Source organism: Carettochelys insculpta, chromosome 7, assembly GCF_033958435.1.
Source record: "Carettochelys insculpta isolate YL-2023 chromosome 7, ASM3395843v1, whole genome shotgun sequence".
In the NCBI taxonomy this organism is placed as follows: domain Eukaryota; kingdom Metazoa; phylum Chordata; order Testudines; family Carettochelyidae; genus Carettochelys; species Carettochelys insculpta.
Genome location: NC_134143.1, coordinates 968,952 through 985,991, shown reverse-complemented (window position 1 = coordinate 985,991; position 17,040 = coordinate 968,952). Strand labels below are relative to the sequence as shown.

At 51.1% G+C, this 17,040-nt stretch overlaps 1 pseudogene; it reads left to right on the top strand.

The window, feature by feature from the left end:
• Positions 1-16,231: 16,231 nt before the first annotated feature.
• Positions 16,232-16,431, top strand: LOC142016247 (small nucleolar RNA U3; annotated as a pseudogene).
• The last annotated feature ends 609 nt before the right edge of the window (positions 16,432-17,040 follow it).

Below are 17,040 nucleotides of genomic sequence, written 5' to 3'. Positions count from 1 at the left end.
AGAACAAGCGACTAGTTACAAGTTTGACCCATGTGCTAACCACGACACTGCAGAAAATACACACTGACATTTTGGTGCTTTTCTGAAGTGTTCTCGGGAGCCAGTGCATCAGCAAGTTTCCCTTCGAAGAACGGGCAAGCAAAGGGCACGAAGAACTTCTAAAAACTTCATCACTAGCAGTGGTGCAACAGCTTCTCCAATTCGCCTTTCTCACAAGGAGGAGAAACAGAGACAAACCCTCCAACCAACAGTGTTCATATCTGCTCAATATTTCCTGCCACCGCCCAGGGACCCCTTCAACAAACCAGGAAAGCAAAATGCAAGACCCTCAATGGATTCTCTTCTTGCCATTGGTTGCACCCACAGCACTTAGGAGAGGCAGACGTGGTGTTCCCAGGCTCCAGCCCCAGTGCACAGGAGGTCCAGCAGCACAGTCACAGCCCTGCCAGGCCCAGGAGAGGGAGCAGATGCAAACAAGCCCTAAAGGCAGAGTGCAGCGTGTAAGCTGGGGGAGAGAAGAGTCAGTGATACACAAGCAGCCGGTCCTCTGGTGTAAAGCACAGAGCTCAGGACTCTGCCTCTTGCAATCTGAGTTAAACTCCTCAGTAGGACTGCCTCAGTGTCCCTTCCTCACAGCAGTGCAGGCTTGTTCCACCTTTACTGCTCTACCCAGCTCTGAGCCCCTGCACAGGTAATGGCGCACAAGCTGCCTGCTTCAGTGACTGCTCCGCTCCTGTCCCCAGCATGTGCAAAAGCTTTCTCCCAATAGCACGTATGTTCCATACTGTTCAGGGGGTCACCGTCATGCCTGCCCTGCAGACAGCCACAGACACCCCAGCCAGGCTGCCACCTCCCCTCCGGCAGCCCCAGGTTTATTTAACACAAACCATCACCTTCCCCTTCTCAATGACACTTTTCCCATCACACTTTTGAACTCTCCATCTCTTGTCCTTGTGTAAGTGAGTCGGATGAGCACCGAGCTCCACATTTCTCACCGTCCCCTGGATAATCATAGCTCATGTACATGCCCAGTGCACAGCTGGAGCGAATGCAGAAAGCCCTGAAGCTGCAGAGCACTGAAGGGGGACAGTCAGCTGGGGAAAAGTTTTCTTCTCTCCTCCTTGGGCAGGTGAGGATAGAAATGAAGAGAAGAAAATCCTCTGCCACACTCCAAAGAGGATGAAAATATCAATTTGCACTGTCTTTGCTTTGACCAAATCGGAGAACAAGAACAGCCGTGTGCTACCAAAGGCCAAGACATCAGTGCAAGCTGGGAGAGACCTGCTGTATTGGCTGAGAAAATCAATATCAAGGCAAGAAAGAAACTGCCTAGGATGGGATGTGATGGGAACCCCTGACACTGGGGGGGTAGAAGCCTTTCCACCATCTACCACAGGTCACAATCACTTCACCAATTCACCTCACAGTCTGCTACCCAGCAGATGGAGTCAAGGGTGTATAAATGTAGGTGTGTATAAGTGCGTTGCAGAAAGTCCAGGTCTCCTCAGGGTCTCTCACAACTACTGAGATGGAAACACAGGTAATATCAGGAAATTCTATGATATAAATCACTGATAGCAACTCCAGTTCCCAATTTCCTCTCCTCCAGCCCAAAGGCAGCACTCTGGCGTAAACCACCCCCACAGCCCTTAGGATTTAGCCTCACTGTCCCTTAACCCCTTCCCCTCGGTCCCAAGCGGCCCCAGTTCCCCAGCGGGGGCTGCCCTGCAGAAGGGTTTAGTACCTCACAGGAAGTGCCCCACACCAGCTCTCCTTTGACACTGGAGAATTTGCCTCTGTTGCCACACTGAGAGATCCGTTATTTCCTTACAGCCTCTCCTGCGCCAGGAAGGCTTCACGAGCTGAATGACGAGTGTGTCAGGAAAGTGCCAATCAAACCAGCCAGTGATTCGATTTAAATGTAAGACTGAATTTCCCGCCCTTGTGCTCCTGGGCAGCCTCCTCTGTGGGCAGCACCGTGTGAGCGCGGTGAGCCCAGGGTCCGTCACAGACCACACAGATGGGGCTTTGATCCTCTTCACAGAACAGTTTCAGAGCCTCCTGGTGCTCCCCACACACCCCGTCCTCTCCGGCTCCCTTCACTGCCAGCAAACTCAGCCCTCTGAGCAGTTCCACTACGTTTGCAGCTGCCTGTTGGGCCGGAGGTGTCTCTGCCACACAGTCTCTCTGCACTGAGGGCAGGAGGGGGCTGGAGCGGGACCCCCCAGCACTGGCTGAGGCAGGCTGGGCAGAAGTTGTACCCACACTCTGTAATCACGGGGTCCTTGAAATGCTCCAGACAGACGGGACACGTCGCTTCCTCCTGGAGACTTTTCGCAGGGCTCACTGCAGCCCTGGCTCCCTCTGGGCTGGGGAACAGGGCTAGTTTCAGCTTCCTCAGTTCAGACTAGGCCCGGCCTGCAGCAAATACTGGGCATTCCCCTTCCCGGAACTGACTTGGCTCTTGGCTGGAGTGGGCAGAGCCAGCTGGTGTCATTGCAGCCCTAGGGGCTTTGGGGAAAAGCCGACCACACTTGGGCGCCCAGCCTGCAATCTGCCACTTGTGCTGCTGTGGCAGGTCACTGGGGCTGCACGTGGAAACCAGAATCCACCACTCTTGATAAGCTGCCATACCTGGGTGTGTCTAAGGGGTGATATTTAGCCCTAGGCAGAATTCAGTGAATTTAATATATAGTTCTGACAGAATTAATATTTATAATATTTTACATTTATCTCCTGACACGCTCCCAGCTGCAAAGGTTTTATCCATTTCAATGGGCAGAGCCGTGGGAAGCTCTGCATGGTAGGAGGTGAGACAATACGGTGCTCAGACAGTATTTACTGAACGGCAGCAGACACCCATTCCAAACTCCAAACCTTGTAACCGTTAAAACCAAAACTGTCAAGAGCACATCTGGAACCCTCAGAACTCCACAGCCTGAAATCCAACTCTGCCAAGGGCTCCCGTCGCCTCATCCCTCTGGGCCCTGTCTGTGCCCTCCAGTAATTCCAAACCGGAATTTCAGTTTCTGGAGTGAAATGGATATTTACTGGCATCTACTGATCACAGAATCATAGAGTGCTAGGACAGGAAGGGACCTTGAGAGGTCATTGAGTCGAGCCCCCTACCCTCATGGCAGGACCAAGTACTGTCTAGACCATCCCTGATACACATCGACCTAACCTGTTCTTAAATATCTCCAGAGATGGGGATTACAGAGCCTCCCTTGGCAATTTATTCCAGTGTCTGACCACCCTGACAGTTAGGAACTTTTTCCGAATGTCCAACCTAGACCTCCCTCGCTGCTCTGTTCATCAACAGTTAAACAGGCCGACTATGTAAGATCGCATGGAAGGAAGGAAAGTCCAGTAAGGAATGGGCAACATCCATGCTGGTGACAATACACAAGAAGGGAAGTGCACAGAAGGATTGCCCTCACAAGTCATCGACGCAAGCTGCTGCTGCTGGTACTGATGGACAGATTGAGATCAAAGATAAAGGAACATCTAACAGACAAGTAAGTGGGATTTGGGAAAGATAAAAGTACCATACAGCATATACAGACACTAAGATTAATAGCAGAGAACACTCGCTGAAAGCACAAGGACATCTACAACTGCTTCATTGGTTGGGAAGGAGGCTCTTGAAGAGTTCCTCCAGGATTTCAACAGTTTCCACCCCACCATCAGCCTTAGTCTGGACCAGTTCACACAAGAGATCCACTTCCTGCACACTACTATGCAGATAAGCGATGGTGACATAAATACCACCCGATACCGAAAACCCACAGACCTCTATGCTTATCTACACGCCTCCAGATTCCATCCAGAGCAGACTACACGATGCATTGCGCACACCCAGGCACTAAGGTACAACCGGATTTGCTCTGATCCATCAGAGACAAACATCTACAAGACTTTTACCAAGCTTTCCTCAAACTACAATACTCATCTAAGAAAGTGAGGAAACAGATTGACAGAGCCAGACGGGTACCCAGAAGCCACCTGCCTCAAGACAGGCCTTGGAAAGAAAACAAGAGAACCCCACTGGCCGTCACATAGAGCCACTACCTAAGGCCTCTCCAATGTATCAATTGTGGTCTGCAAACCATCCTGGACAATGATCCTTCACTCTCACAGCCCTTGAGAGGCCTGTCCTTGCCTGCAGACAGCCTGCCGACCTGAAACAAAATCTCACCAGCAACTAACAAAAGGTCACAACACAGTAACTCTAAACTGGGCACCAAGCCCTGCAACAAACCTTGCTGCCAATTGTGCTCGCATATCTACACCATAAATATCATCACAGGACCGAACAGCAAGCACACTTTCAGGGGTTCCTTTAGCTCACATCTACTAATATAATATATGCCATCATGCACCAGCAATGCCTCACTGCAATTCACATTGACCAAACTGGAGACTCTCAATGGCCGTGTCTACACTAGCCAAAAACTTCGAAATGGCCATGCAAATGGCCATTTCGAAGTTTACTAATGAAGCGCTGAAATACATATTCAACCCCTCATTAGCATGCGGGCGGACGCGGCACTTCAAAATTGACGCGTCTCACTGCCACATGTCTCGTCCCGACGGGGCTCCTTTTCGACAGGACCCCGCCGACTTCGAAGGCCCCTTATTCCCATCTGCTCATAGGAATGAGCAACTGAGCGAGCCGGCCTGCACAGTGACAGCTCACAAGGGCCCTTTCAGAAAGGAGCAACAGGGAGCTGCAGGGTCACGGGGGCTCTGGAATTAGCTTGCTACCCCTCCCCCACTGCTCAGAATCACAACTGGGCATCCCCTCTGCCCCTCCCCCACCACCCTGAACCCCAACCTGGCATCACCCCCTCACACTCTGTCTTCCATTCCCCACTACCCTGAGCCCTGGCTGGGAATTCCCTCTGACCCTGCTGCCCCTCACCCCCTGTCCTAGGCCCCTGCCGGATGTCCCCACAGACCCTGCCTATCCCCTCCCTCTGCTGCCTTGATCACGAGATTAACACAGCCCACGTTCCCTGGCAGAGGGTAACACCATCACCCCCTGCTGCAACGTCCTTCCCATGGAGGGACCCCAGCATTCTGCCTGCTCCTGAGTTCAGCTGCTCCAGCTCACCCAGAGCACATGGCCTTGCACCAGCAGCTGTCCTGTCTGCTCTCCTACCCACAGGCACAGAGCCCAGAGGAGCAGAGCCCACAGCTGTCACCCCAACTCCAGAACCTTCTGCGTGTGTAGTGCAAAACCTGCCCACCAGAATGACTGACCAAAAACTCACTGCTTCCCGCTCTGGGGCATCACCATATTAGGTACATGGCTCACATGTGCATCACCACTTTCTCTCACCTGAGGCAGCCCATGGCCATGGCTTCCTCCTTCAAATTCAGCCTCCAGGTCAGAGCTGTTCTTCTCAGCAGGTGAGAGAGGAGATGTTCAAATGCTCTTTTGTGCCATTGCACAGAGCCAAGCAGAGACAGCTCCAAATGCTCCCTCTACATTGAGAGCTTCCTGGGGAGCAGCCAAGCAGAAGGAAGGGGGCCCTGGTCTCACATTGCCTTGGAAGAAAAGGGTGCAGAAAATGGCTTGCAGTGGAGAATGTGGGTATCGACCCCACTACCTCTTACATGCGAAGCCAGCGCTCTGCCATCTGAGCTAACTCCCCTCTGGGTAAGTAGAAGTTCTGCCCCAGTCACCTCATTGTTGAGTCCATCTGTCCCTGCCGCTCCCCTGGCTCCTTTCCTAAGATGACACTTGTAAAACCAGTTCCTATCAGCTGGCTGAGCTGTTTAGACACAGCTGCTAACAAGGCCACGGTGGCGGTTTCAAGCTCTAGGTGAGCCCTTGGGGCATCTTGACTAAGTGGCCTGGCTGCTGTGGATGGGGAGGTTCCAGCAGGCACAGGGAGCTGTGCAGGTCCAGTCTTGTGGGAGGGCTCTGAGGACATCCCTGCCTGCATCACAATGCCACTGCCTGGGGGTGCTGGTGCCTGGCAGCCTGGCTTTGCAGAGCCTGGTGTCCTCTGACCAGGTTCCGCTGCCTGTGTCACCTCCCTGGGCTCAGACTTTCATTGAGCTACCTGGGCAGGTGATATACATGCAACAGGGGTGGCTCTGTGAACTGCAGAGGTCTGTAGCACGCGCTGCTTTGGCAGACGCTTCATTCCTGAGAGCAGCTGCAGAGGAGATGATGGACAGTCAGTGTCTGTGGGAGGAGGGGTTCACATTGGGGCTCTGGGGCAGATTTTTATGCTTTTAATTACAGGCCATGTCTGTGATTTATTTGTGGAGCTGTTTTCGGAGTGCCCCACCCGGGTGTGTTCACGAGCCAGAGCTGTTTGAATGCACCCACCCGGGCTGAGGGGTACGACCTGTGAACGAGCAGCACCCACCCGGGCTGAGGGGTACGACCTGTGAACGAGCAGCACCCACCCGGGCTGAGGGGTACGACCTGTGAACGAGCGGCACCCACCGCTCTCCAAAGGGAGAGGCTAAACAGGGGTCCTTCCCCTTGTAATGTTGGGGCTTCCCTGGGCAGTGGGCAGCCCCTGGCGTAGGGCAGGGAGAGCCATGAGCAGCAGGTGGGGAGGCCTGGGGGGAATAGGGGAGAGAGCAGCAGATGGGTGGGCCGGTGGGAGGAGAGGTGGGAGCAGCAGGCAGACTGCAGTGGAAGAGGCAGAGCAGGGATGGGAGGAGGTGAACCGGGAGTGAGGGGAGAGCACAGGTGGGGCCTCAGAGGGAGGAGGCCGAGCGAGGAGTGTGGAGGGGACGGGGCCCAGTGAGCAAACCAGTGACCCCCCCGCACTTCTACAGAGCTCCAAGTGCTCAAATGAAGGTTCCACTTCTCGGGAGCTTCCAGCGCTGGCAGCAGCTGTTTGTGAAGAAGGGCTTTGGGAGCTGGGGGGCCCCAATCTGCGTGTGCAGCCTGCACGTCCAAAGCGGCACTATCACAAACTGAACGTCCTTCATTATGCTAATGAGGCCTGCATATTCATGTCAGCACCTCATTAACATGTTCCAAAATCCCTCATTGTCCTGCCCCTTCCAAAGGGAGGGAGTAGTGGAGATGTGCCCTGTTTGTGCCTCTGCTCAGGGTTGTGAGAGTGACCTCTGGCATGAAGGGTGTAGTCACTGGCAGAGCCTCATCTTCACAGAGCTGAGCCATCCAGTGGCTTTTGGAGCCTGGGTGTTGGGTTTTGCTGCACTTGGCTTTGGCCACTATAAGGCCACTTGCCTTTCTGATCCTTTTCTGTGACCCATAAGGGCTGTTCTGATGGTTTACATCAGGCAGGAGCAAAGGTTCGACATCAGGACCCACTTTTTCTCCCAACAGTCAGCTGGGACCCCCACCCTGGAAGGGATGAGCTGCGCTCCCTTGTTGAGCACAGGGGGGCTGGCGAGGGAGGCAGAGGACGCCGGCTGTGTGTGATTGCCTGGGTCAGTGTTTCCCAATTTTACTTGGCCACAGAACCCTTTTAAACTTGAAAGAATTTCACAGAATCCCAAATAACCCCTTAACCCCTCTCAGCCCCAAATCTGCCCCCCCATCCCCAGGCTTAACCCCTCTCAGCCCCAATTCTGCCCCCCCATCCCCAGGCTTAACCCCTCTCAGGCCAAATCTGCCCCCCCATCCCCAGGCTTAACCCCTCTCAGCCCAAATCTGCCCCCCCCATCCCCAGGCTTACCCCTCTCAGACCAAATCTGCCACCCTCATCCACAGGCTTCATCCCTCTAAGCCAATATCTACCTCCTTATCCCCAGGCTTAACCTCTCTCAGCTCCAAACCCTCCCAAATACCTAATCCAATCTGAGGCTTGAATGTACCTCTGCTCCTCCGACTCTAGTCCCGAGGGCCCGACGTAGGACAATGCAGAACCCATCTGACTCTCCTTCCAGCAGTGGCAGAGGAGTCAGCAGTGGCAGCATCCAGACCTGCAAATGACTCCTTAAGCCCCGTGCAGCTCTGGAGCCACAGGTTGCTGACTCCGACCGGGGAACCCTGACTGTCACTTTGGGGAACACCGATTGGGGAACAGTGGCCGTGTGAGAGGTGACAAATAAAGACACGTCAGTGACAAGACTGGAGATGAACAGAGATCTTTGGGAAGTGGGTGGAAGACGTCTCTGGTGAGCCCCAAAGTAGCAGTGCTGGGACTTGAAGCCTTTCATCAGAGCAGGTGTTTACTCCCTGGTGTGTGAGGGTTGCAACCTGGCACTTAGGGAACTGGCCTTGGGAGGGATAAAAGGGCTCAGTGTGCGGAAGTTGGTGTCACGCTGGAGAAGTGGTTCCATCTAAGGGTGGGCAGTTTGGACTCCCCAGAGAAGGAGTAGAGGGAAACTGGGACAATGTCGAAAGGGAACTCCAGAGAGTGACCACATGGCCCTATGGCAAACACCAGACACCAGTCTCTGGGGATAGGGGAGCTGCCCTCCTGTGTCAGGGCTTTTCCATGATAGGGGGCTGCTGCCACATGGTGATGCCCCAGAGATGGATGTACCACAGCGAGATGAAGGGGAGCAGAGAATGGGGGATCCACAGCCTCTTCGTGGGGTGTGTGTGCTGAGTATAGGGGACCTGAAACCTCCCAGGAGGGGGGCCAGGGAATGCAGCAGCCACCCCATGGCAGGGGTCCCTGGAAGTGGGGCTGTCATGTTGGGTAAAGGTGAGGCTGCCCCATAGAGGAGATTCCCCAAAGCAGGAGCTGCCCCCTGAGTTGTGACATGCTGGTGAATGAGGCAGCTGCCCCATGGGGGTGGTTTCCTGGCAGGAGAGTGACTGGAGGAAATAACAGCCTAAACATGTGATAACCGCGACAGCACCAGTGAGGGAGTGGACAGAGCTGAGGTCTCTGGAGAGTAGATCCCTGCTGTGTGAAGGACCTGCCCTTCCACCTTCCCCAGCCCTCCCAACAGGCCATGCGCATTACAGTGACTCTGGTGGCATTTCAACCCACAGCCTTTGAACGACTGGCCTTAACTCCACTCAACCATGGCAGCTTAGCAGTCCAATTTGTTTTCCATAGCACCACAGAGCCCTGTGTGCTGTACAGCACATCCTGTCCTCTGGCACTCAGACGCCAGGGGCACCCAGCATATGCGGTCTCCTCACTGACAGTCCTGGCTAAGAGCCAACAACGCACCTCTCCTCCAGGGACTTAGCTCATTCTTTTATGCACCCAGCTGGGGTTGTGCCCTTCACAGCATAGTGACATACCTCTGAGACCTCAGAATTTAGGAAAACTATTCAAAAATGAGATTGATCCATGCAGGGCACAAGATTTTCAAGAGACAGACAGACAGACAGACAGACAGACAGAGACATTTTTTATGTTCCTTTGTTGTTCAAGAGTCTTAGGGTGGATGACTTCTTTGTTTTGGTCTTCACTGACAAGTCTGAGGAAGGATTGCCTAACACAGTGAATGCTAGTGGGAAAGGGGTAGGGTTAGAAGTTGAAATATAAAAAGAACAAGTTAAAAATCACTGCAAAAAATGAGATGTCTGCAAGTCACCAGGGCCTGCCAAAATGCATCCTAGAATACTCAGGGAGCTGATAGAGGAGGTATCTGAGCCTTTAGCTATCATTTTGGAAAATCATAGGAGAAGGGAGAGATTTCAGAAGACTGGAAAAGGGAAAATATAGTGCCCATCTATCAAAAGGGGAATAAGAATAAACCAGGAAACAACAGGCCAGTCAGCTTACCTTCGGTACCAGTAAAGATGATGGAGCAGGTAATTAAAGAAATCATCTGCAAGCACTTGGAAGGTGGTAAGGGGATACGAAACAGCCAACATGGATTTGTAAAGAACAAATCATGTCAAAGCAATCTGATCGCTTTCTTTGATAAGATAACGAGCCCTGTGGATAGAGGAGAAGTGGTAGATGTGGTTTACCTAGACTTTAGTAAAGCATTTGATACTGTCTCACATGATATTCTAGTAAAAAAACTCTGCAAATACAATTTAGATGAGGCTTCTATAAGGTGGGTGCATAACTGGCTGGATAATCGTACTCAGAGAGTAGTTCTTATTTGTTCTCAATCCTGCTGGAAAAGTATAACAAGTGGGGTTCTGTAGGGATCTGTTCTAGGACCGGTTCTGTTCAATATCTTCATCAACGATTTACATATTGGCATAGAAAGTACAAGTGTTATGTTTTTAGATGATACCAAGCTGGGAGGGGTTGCAGCTGCTTTGGAGGATAGGGTCATAATTCAAAATGATCTGAATAAATTGGTGAAATGGTCTGAGGCAAACAGGATGAAGTTTAATAAGAACAAATGCAAAGTGCTCCACTTGGGAAGGAACAATCAGTTTTACACATACAAAATGGGGGCGACTGTCTGGGAACGACTACAGCAGAAAGGGATCCAGGGGCTCTAGTGGGCCACAAGCTTAATATGAGTCAACAGTGTGATGCTGTTGCAAAAAAAGCAAACATGATTCTGGGATGCATAAACAGGTGTGTTGTGAACAAGGCACGAGAAGTCATTCTTCCGCTCTCCTCTGCGCTGGTTAGGCCTCAGCTGGAGTATTGTGTCCAGTTCTGGGCACCGCAGTTCAAGAAAGATGTGGAGAAAATGGAAAGGCTCAAGAAAAGAGCAATAAGAATGACCAAGGTCTCGAGAACATGAGCTATGAAGAAAGGCTGAAAGAATTGGGCTTGTTTAGTTTGGAAAAAAGAAGATTAAGGGGAGACATGATAGCGGTTTTCAGGTATCTAAAAGGATGTTATAAGGAGGAGGGAGAAAACTTGTACTTGTTAACCTCTGAGGATAGAACAAGAGGCAATGGGCTTAAACTGCAGCGAGGGAGGTCTAGGTTGGACATTCGGAAAAAGTTCCTAACTCTCAGGGTGGTCAGACACTGGAATAAATTGCCAAGGGAGATTCTGTAATCCCCATCTCTGGAGATATTTAAGAACAGGTTAGGTAGATGTGTATCAGGGATGGTCTAGACAGTACTTGGTCCTGCCATGAGGGCAGGGGGCTCGACCCAATGACCTCTCAAGGTCCCTTCCTGTCCTAGCACTCTATGATTCTGTGATCAGTAGATGCCAGTAAATATCCATTTCACTCCAGAAACTGAAATTCCAGTTTCAAATTACTGAAGGGCACAGACAGGGCCCAGAGGAATGAGGCGACGGGAGCCCTTGGCAGAGTTGGATGTCAGGCTGTGGAGTTCTGAGGGTTCCAGATGTGCTCTTGACAGTTTTGGTTTTAACGGTTACAAGGTTTGGAGTTTGGAGTGGGTGTCTGCTGCCGTTCAGTAATTACTGTCTGAGCACCGGATTGTTTCACCTCCTCCAATGCAGAGCTTCCCACGGCTCTGCCCTTTGAAATGGATAAAACCTTTGCAGCAGGGAGCGTGTCAGGAGATAAATGTAAAATACTATAAATATTAATTCTGTCAGAACCATGTATTAAATTCACTGAATTCTGCCTAGGGCTGAATATCACCACTTAGACACACCCAGTTCTGGCAGCTTATCAGGAGTGGGGGATTCTGGTGTCCACATGCAACCCCAGTGACCTGCCACAGCAGCACAAGTGGCAGATTGCAGGCTGGGCGCCCAAGTGTGGTCGGCTTTTCCCCAAAGCCCCAGGGCTGCAATGACACCAGCTGGCTCTGCCCACTCCAGCCAAGAGCCGAGTCAGTTCCGGGAAGGGGAATGCCCAGTATTTGCTGCAGGCCGGGCCTAGTCTGAACTGAGGAAGCTGAAACTAGCCCTGTTCCCCAGCCCAGAGGGAGCCAGGGCTGCAGTGAGCCCTGTGAAAAGTCTCCAGGAGGAAGCGACGTGTCCCATCTGTCTCGAGCAGTTCAAGGACCCAGTGATTACAGAGTGTGGGTACAACTTCTGCCCAGCCTGCCTCAGCCAGTGCTGGGGGGGCCCGATCCAGCCCCCTCCTGCCCTCAGTGCAGAGAGACTGTGTGGCAGAGACACCTCCGGCCCTACAGGCAGCTGCAAACGTAGTGGAACTGCTCAGAGGGCTGAGTTTGCTGGCAGTAAAGGGAGCCGGAGAGGACGGGGTGTGTGGGGAGCACCAGGAGGCTCTGAAACTGTTCTGTGAAGAGGATCAAAGTTTGTCTCTGTTTCTCCTCCTTGTGAGAAAGGCGAATTGGAGAAGCTGTTGCACCACTGCTATTGATGAAGTATTTAGAAGTTCTTCGTGCCCTTTGCTTGCCCGTTCTTCGAAGGGAAACTTGCTGATGCACTGGCTCCTGTGAACAGTTCATAAAAGCACCAAAACACCAGTGTGTATTTTCTGCAGTGTCGTGGTTAGCACATTGGTTGAACTTGTAAATAATTGCTTGTTCTAAGCCAGGTAGAAACAGTCCTGCTACCTCTTCTGTGGGGCCAGCTCATTTCTGGAAGAATCCTTAAGAGCTCTGCCTTCTTCCTCTTTGGTTATTTTTTTCCTTTCATGAAACTTTAATATCGAAGGATGGGGGAGAATATGAGCCAATAAGAGCTCCCATCACTTGGGTGCTTGGTTGCCACCAGCAAAGATGATGATAGAAGAATTCCAACCCTCAGGGTGGCAAACTGGCAGTTTCTCCTTCATCCATTTCTTTTCAGCTAAAGTCAAAGCACGTCCCAGCATTAGGTCAGGGTGACTGTGTATAAAAACCTGCTGTGCTGAAGAATGGCTGTTTGGTGTTGAAAGAGTTGTGCTACAGTTGCGTATGGAAACTGTCTGCCTGACTCATAAAATATTAAAGAAAATTAGTGGCTCAAGAGCATTCTTTCCAGCAGTGTCGGGATGGCTGCGTCGTCTAAGGTGCCAGATGTAAAATACTGTCTTTCCTTTCCCTGGATGTTCTGGCCTCCAGAAGGAAAGGTGGGTTCAAATCCATTTCCTGAGGCGAGTGGCTTTCTCCACATGCTGACCTGGCCTTGATTCAATGCCTCACCGAACAGCGCACCAGCGGTTGCTTTGGATTTCTGTTAGAGCAGGGGCAAGACTGAGGCAGAATTCAGATGTGAACCTCTCGGGAGAGTGAAGGTGAACCTCCCACTCTGGCAGTGTGACCACACAGTCAAGGGGCCAACACCCACCATCTGCACCAGGCTTCTCTTCTCTGCTCTGAGAACTGCATGAATGCCAGCTCTGTAATGCAGAACAGGAGCTGTGTCAGCAGCCCCACCGGGTAGCTGAGCCTTGGGTTAGTTGGCTGGTCTCAGCCTGTGGCCAGAATGATGCCACGGGAAGGGGAGGGAGACACACACCTGTCTGTGGTGCCTGCAACGCCCTGGGGGTGTGGAAGGGAAGGGAGAAAAGAAAACAGGCTGAGTCCCTCTCTGCTCACACAGGGGATGGGAACTGCTGTGGAGATTTCAATAGCATCAAGGGGCTCAGAAAGAGCCAAAGGCATTAACTTGATCCCATCAAACTCCCTTTTACACTTCCCTGTTTCCTTCCCTCCCCTATTGCTCTGCCTCTGGCTTTTAAAGCTGCTCACCCAGCTCAGGCCTTCCCCCTCCTTAGCCACACAGGGGCAGGCTGAGCCTCAGGCTGATCAAAGGCAACCAAGGGAACAAGGGATCAAACCCTCCCAGACACACAATCCCACCTGACACCATCACAGAAATCACCTGCACTCAGCATCAAACGGCAAACACCCAGCGAACTCACTTCACTCCCACCAAACCACAGTGCACTCACTGGCACCTCTCCAGCAGCGCCTTCTGCTGCTCCCCCTCTTACGCTCCCCTGTCTCAGGCCCCTGGCCAAGACTCCATGTTAAGTCACCACAATTGTTCTGTCCCAAATCAGGCCTAGTTGGCAGACAAACGACTGGGGGGTCCCAGCCACCTTTCCCTTTTTGCTGCCTTACAAAAAGAGACATGGGGAGAAAAATCACCTACTTGAGCAAGTTCCATCTTTGTGCTGCATCCGCCGTCGGTGTTCCCTGTAACCGGTGGGCTCCTGCGAGTGCTCAGCAGAGTTTCCAATGCTCCCCAGCCCGTTAGCAGAGCATCCCCAGCTCGGTTTCTTGTTTCTACTGATGGTGCACATTTGCTCAGTCACGAGTGTGCATAAAATGCATTCCACACCTGCATGGAAAAGGTCAGAGGGAACATTGACCCCCAACTCCTGGGACCCGACACCATTTTCATCCCAGCCCTGAAAAATGGCCTCATCAGATTGGGTTGGGCCAGAAAGAGCCGGATCATCGCTTAGTAAATAATATTTGCAGCCCAAGGCAAAGGGCACAGACCAGGCTTTCACCATTTGGGGCCGGAAGACCATGGGCATCAGGATGCCTGAGCTGGGTCCACAAGAGCCTAAAAGATGAGTTGCCTTGATTTTAGCCAAATACGACCACCACCACCAGCTTCGGCTGAATTGGAAACACCACCTGGGAAGTGAGACAAAGACCTTGTCTATATTACACCATTAGTTTAACGTCAGCTGCCCTGCACTGACCTAGCTGTGGAAGTGACAACGATTCCTCAGCTCTCATCCCCTATTAGCCCTCCTCTACTTAAGATACCTTGATGACATCTTTATGATTTGGATTCATGGTATAGAGATTCTAGAAGAATTCCACAGAGACTTTTACAATCTCCACCCCACCATCAACTTATGCCTCGATTACTCCACGCAAGAGATACATGTCCTGGACACTGCAGTACTAATCAAGGCTGGTCTGATCAGTACCACACTGTACCGGAAACCCACTGATCGCTATAGTTACCTACACGCTTCTAGCTTCCATCCTGCACACATAACGAGATCCATTGTTTCCAGTCAAGCCCTTAGATATAATCGCATTTGCTCTGATCCAACTGACAGAGACCAAAAACTACAAGATCTCTACAAAATATTCATAAACTTGAATTTCCCACCAGGAGAAATAAAAAAAACAAATTGACAGGACCAGACGAATACCCAGAGACCAGCAACTCCAAGACAGGCCCAAAAAAGCCAAGAACAGAACACCACTGGTCATCACCTACAGCCCCCAACTCAAACCACTGCAATGCATTGTCAAAGACTTACAACCTCTCCTTAATCGGGATGCCACACTCCAGAAGGCCCTTGGTGACAGGCCTGTTCTCTTCTCCAGACAACTTCCCAACCTTACGAGGATTCTGACCAATATCTACAGTCTATCCCGCAGGAACACCAGTTCTGGGACTTTTCCTTGCAACAAAGCCCACTACCAGCTTTACCCACATATCTATTCTGGAGATACCATCACTGGACCTAACCAGAGTATTCACAGAATCACAGGCACATTCTCATGTTCTTCTGCTAACATCATTTATGCCATCATGTGCCAACAATGCCCGGGTGCTTTGTATATTGGACAGACTTCAAACTCTCTGCGACAAAGAGTTAATGGGCACAAAACAGACATCAAAACACTCCTGATCCACAAAACAGTTAGTCTACCTTTTAATGGAGTGGGCCATTCCGTTAATGACTGAAGAGTTTGCGTCTTATTGAAGAAGAATTTTCAGTCTGCTTTGGAAAGAGAAACTGCTGAACTCTCTTTCATATTCTAATTCCACACAGTAACACTTGGTTTCAACCAGGATGCGAATTTTCTGGGACATTATAGGGGCTCTTTTGCATACTTGGTTTAATCTAATTCTTGACCCTCACCCCGCCCTGCCACTCTGCTCTCTTATTTGCTCACATTGATAGTTTTTTTCTGATTTGTCAACCTTGATTACTGTTTTTGGTTCTCTGTGTCTAAAATATTGAGTCTTTTTCTGGGCTGGCTGTGGTCTGAAGAAGTGGGTCTGTCCCACCAAAGCTCAACTCATAAATTCTTTTGTTAGTCTTTAAAATGCTACTTACTGCTATTTTGTTTTCATTTCAATTGGTGCCTGTTGATTTCAGTGCCTCTCTACTTTCCTTTTACATCACCTGCACAGCTGGCAAGAAGGAACTAACCTGTCAGAGTCCTCTGTGCCTGATACCTGTCACATGAGAGCCTGTAAGAAAAGTGGCAGATTGGGGAAGTAAAAGTGAGAGGGTTTGATTGACTCCAAAGGGCGCTGTATGCTAATCAGGAGGGGTGTGTCTGAAAACAGCCACATGCAACCACCTGTGATACACTGCGTCCCAAAGCGGGTGAATTGGGCTTCAACGAAAGGGGTGGTTGATTTTAGACTTTTGTCCCTTAGTTGGAGGAGGGTGGAAGCAGCTGTTTGAAAATGTTCCCCATGGGCAGGAAGCTTGTGCCTGTTCTGCTGGGTGTGCAGCTGAGGAGTATGTGTTTTAGACTGTACTTTTAGGGATCATTTCTGTAGTGTGTAGGTAGAGAAGTGCATGTGGGTGTTCTTGGTCTTGCCAACCATGGTGATGAATTGAAGTGTTCTCTTCAGAGCATGAGGTAAACAAGCAGTACTGCTGTTTGTTCTTGATGATTGTTCTTGTTTTCTTTTGGAAGCAAGAAAAAGAGAACCTAGTCTGAGTGGTTGTTTTTTATTGTAAAGTTTAAAAGAAGTTTTTAGAGTGGGGAGAATTGTGTTAGCTGCTTTTGCATGAAATGTTCAGGAGCAGAGAGAGTGAAAATGGTGTTTAAAAGTTTCTGTTTCTTAAGCTGCGTCTACACGTGCACGCTACTTCGAAGTAGCGGCACCAACTTCGAAATAGCGCCTGTCGCGTCTACATGCGTCGGGCGCTATTTTGAAGTTAACTTTGACGTTAGGCGGCGAGACGTCGAAGTCGCTAACCTCATGAGGGGATCGGAATAGCGCCCCACTTCGACGTTCAACGTCGAAGTAGGGACTGTGTAGACGATCCGCGTCCCGCAATGTTGAAATTGCTGGGTCCTCCATGGCGGCCATCAGCTGGGGGGTTGAGTGATGCTCTCTCTCCAGCCCCTGCGGTGCTCTATGGTCACCGTGGGCAGCAGCCCTTAGCCCAGGGCTTCTGGCTGCTTCTGCGGCAGCTGGGGATCTATGCTGCAGGCACAGGGTCTGCAACCAGTTGTTAGCTCTGTGTATCTTGTGTTGTTTAGTGCAACTGTGTCTGGGAGGGGCCCTTTAAGGGAGCGGCTTGCTGTTGAGTCCGCCCTGTGACCCT